The 4334-nt window shown below is 37.1% G+C and overlaps 1 pseudogene; it reads right to left on the minus strand.

The window, feature by feature from the left end:
* Positions 1-822: 822 nt before the first annotated feature.
* On the minus strand, positions 823-3731 carry LOC113409340 (annotated as a pseudogene).
* Between the last annotated feature and the right edge of the window lie 603 nt (positions 3732-4334).

Here is a 4334-nt window from a genome sequence, read left to right on the forward strand (position 1 = left end):
GTGGCTAATTTAGATATGTAATCAGCCAGCCTTTCTAAAAAATTAAGAAGGCGGCTCTAATTGTTATTCAGAATAACTATCTAGAATGGAGAGTTAATAGACCCAGCCGTTTTAAAGATATGCAGTTCCAAAAATGACAGAGGACATAAGAACATAAGAATGGCCACACTGGGTCAGACCAAAGGTCCATCCAGCCCAGTATCCTGTCTACCGACAGTGGCCAATGCCAGGTGCCCCAGAGGGAGTGAACCCAACAGGCAATGATCAAGTGATCTCTATCCTGCCGTCCATCTCCACCCTCTGACAAACAGAGGCTTGGGACACCATTCCTTACCCATCCTGGCTAATAGCTATTAATGGACTTAAACTCAATGAATTTATCTAGTTTTCTTTTTGTTTTGTTTTTTCAAAACTCTCATATTTCCAAAGTGTTTTGCTCAATTAACTTTAAACTTCCAAAAAAAAAAATTATCCTCTGGCTAGACAACGTGTACAAAAAAATTCAGGTAGAGAATAGTTTTTATTTTTTAGTAAGAAGATTGTTCCATACCAAAATTAACCTGAATGTCACATACAAATATACAATTGGAAGACAGAGTTAAAGCTAATTATTGCTCAGTCTCATTGTACTTCTGCTGTTTTTTTAAATGCCTGATTTTTGTACAGAATAACTAAACAAAACTATTGTTCAAACTGGTCTGTTTGGTTACTGAATGATGCAAACATTCAAAATTTAACTGGGGGGGATCTTATTTGTATTACTTAGACAATAAAATACTTCCCCATAAAAAAAAAAAAAACATTCATCAGCAGCATATTTACCAGGCCTTTCACAGATACTGCCATTAACGTGGTTGATACATGTTGCGGCCTTCAATCCCTGCTGGTAAGGCTCAGCTAAATATCCACAAAATCCAGCATCACTTGGTTCCCCAGGCAGCCACTGGAGCAAGGTGTTTGTAAACGGAGACATGTCTTCCCAGCACCAGTATGACACATTGATCTTCCGCAGCCCAACCCATGGGGTCAAAGTTTTGGGCTAGAGATAAAATAAATGTTCGATTGAATGAACACCACAATTTTACCACTTCACATAGTTAAGAAGCAGGACTTTAAAATAAATAAATAAATAAATAAATAACACTAACGTCTTGCAATGTGTATGAACCACTCTAGCAGATTTGGAAGTGCAAACATTAATTAAGGGCATACTGTTTTCTCAGTCCCACTAGACTTACAGAGCACATCAACTGGAGAATTAACATCCTTCAGGCACGTGCCTCATTTATCTAATTTAAAACATGCTCCCTCCCATCTCCCAAACCACTCCACACACAGTTTTTAAATAGCTGAAAAAAGGTAAGAACTAGAGAGGAAGCAGAACATTTTAATACATTTTAAACCTGAACAATTCTGAAATTAACAAAAAGAGTTGGCCTTAGATGCTCATGAATATACTGTAAAAGGAGAGAAATAGAAACAGCAGTTTTCTGGGGTTATTGTTATGCAGAACATAATGGTGACTTACAGAAAACAGCTACAAATAGTTTATCTAAGCAACAAAAACAGTTACTATCATTGGGCAGCCCACAAAGTAATCCACCTACTTCAAAACATTTTATCTTCGATTAACTTAAACCTGCAACACTTACTGAAGCACTGTGGGTACTCAGCACCTCTGAAAAAAATCAGGCCACATTTTTTCAGAGGAACTACAAATGAACAGACAAGCTGCAATCACTGGACTCTTAATCAGTGAGCACTCCCCCTCAGAAAGTCATTACCAGAGTGAAAGCAGCACATCATTGAAAGGCAGAGTTCAAATACCAGATGCAGTGTAGCTTTCTACCAAAGCTGTTTTTAGAAATTACAAAACATGCTAAAACAATAAAACATACAAATATAAACTAAAATCAAACGATTCCTTAAAAATCTGCACAGTTTTTTCTAAGACCCTCACCATTACCAACTCTCTAAGAATAAAGTAACCAGAGGTAAGTGAACGACATCCTTTCTAAAGGAAGTTCAAATGTTAGAGTGCTTATGGGACTGGCCATCAAGTTCATCAATTTATACAGCACTCATCACCATGGTATCTAAAAGCCTGGAGTTTTGAAAACCATGTACTTTTACAATATTCTATGTTTCTCCCCCTTGCCTCACAAATGATTATTTTAATGGGTAATCTTGTATAGAAAGTACCTCATATAGGGTTGATAAAAATGGAGCACCCTAGTGTCTTATAACTGTTGAACTGTTTCATTTTAAGATCACAGAGGGAGCAAAAGTGGGAAGAAGGAAAATGTTCTTGTTTCAATTTAACAATTCAGTTTTTCTTTAGATATTTGTGTTCTACATATAAAGTATGTTTCTGCTCTGAAAAGTAACAACATAATATGACGTTCCATGTTTATTACCTCATTTCTTTCTGTTGACCATTTTTTCCATTTACCAATAAAAAATTAATGTCACTGACTGCTAGCTCTGCGCAGTCTTGGCTCTGAGAGCTTATATAAGTTCTTCTTCTGTACCATCAATAATAATGGTTCCGCAAGCCAAATTAGGACCTCAATTACATCCGTGGACCACCACACTACAACCTTAGCAACACTTACGAAACCCCACCATGAATGTTTTTGTACAAGTTTAATTGATTAGAAAGTCAATTCTATTGATGTGCAAGTCGTAATAAATTCTAAATCATTTTATTAGTTGTGTTGGCTCTGTAACGTTAACAGGGAAAAATGTGTGTCACTAGAGCAGATCTAACTGAATATTTCACATGGATCTGTTGAGTATCAAACCACTTTTCAGAACAGAACAACAATTTAAGTGCTTTACACTAAGTATATATGGTGCCCCAATGGAACCTTTATTTACAGTCTAGGGTGCCATGTGCAGTTCACATGAGAACTACTCACCTTCATGTTGCAGTCATGTATCCCAAATCAGATGTGTGTGTGTGATTTTATTATGCAATGATATCCTTGAGGCACCCTGCATGTTTATATTTATGTTACACATTTACATTCTTTACTATTTCACTGCAAAGCTGCCATGGAATATGTTGAATTTCAAAAGAAAATCAGTCAGGAGCATATTTTGATTTTGGTACAAAACACACAGTACCACAGTAAGTACTCTTCCATATTCAGCGCTCTACTACTCACATGGTATTCAAGAGTAACACTCACCAAAGCCTGCATTCTCTGCAGCTCCTTTAGAAGAAATTCCACCTTCTTCTGGGTTGTGAGAGATGCCAGTAGAGCATTGTGAGTTCTGCATGCCAATTTAGCATTGTCATAGCTCTCTTTTGTGCTATTGATTTTCAAACACGAGTTGCCAACCAAATGCCAGTTGGCTCCACAGATATTTTCTATGAAAAAGTGCAACCCATTAATGATACACAACACCTTTCTCCCCCTAGTCAAAAAAACATCACTTGGAGATGGTGAATGTCCTCCAGAAGGGGCCCTCAGCATTGGAGCCTTAGTCCAAAAGAGCTCGGTTCACCAACCTTCCTGCCATGGTAAAAGGCACATCTATTAACAAAGGCTTTTGAAGAAGGAGTAGCTTTGATGGAAACCGAACTTTTGGCAGGAGTGGAGTTTTGTTTGGGGTATGCAGGTTAGCTACTAGTTTTAGTTGGATATTTGTCTCTAATTTATGTCAAATGCACCTTTTTAATATTTTTGTCAACTGAAAGAAATTAAATATTCAACTACTAAATTCTAGTAGAAGAGGAGATGTGCCCCTGCCCTCGGAAACAACCAAAACAGGAGGTAGGGTGCAGTACTGCCAATCCCAAGAATTAAATTTTGAGTTAGATTTACCCCCCACACACACCCCACCCCATCATGAAATTGGCTTTAAAATGATTAAATAAAAACAAATACATTTGGGGCTTTAACTGCTTTCGGTTCTAGAAATTTTTAGGGTGCATTCAGGTCACGCTTTCAAGCCTCTCTCTCTAACCATATGGGCTAGAAACTTATTTTGTTTTAAATAAAAGCCTTTGCTTGTCACATGACTCCAAGCGCTTAAGACTAAAGAAAAATGCCAAACATTGAGAAAATAATGAAATTATGAAAGCTGGCAATTTTGGAGGTGGGAGGGAAGAAACATTTCTCTTTCAGATTTTTTGATAAATAAAGTATTAATTCAAGGCAGTATACTCATTGCTCTACTTCATCCAGCTGTAGGAATATTCAGGATACAGAAGTACTAGGAAAAATAATAGTATTTAGTATTTTATAACATGCTCTTGATTCCCAAATGAATAATACAGTACACCTCTACCCCGATGTAACGCAACCCAATATTACATGAATTCG

This window comes from Terrapene carolina, unplaced genomic scaffold (genome assembly GCF_002925995.2).
Source record: "Terrapene carolina triunguis isolate 2854851 unplaced genomic scaffold, T_m_triunguis-2.0 Scaffold32593, whole genome shotgun sequence".
Lineage (NCBI taxonomy): Eukaryota > Metazoa > Chordata > Testudines > Emydidae > Terrapene > Terrapene triunguis.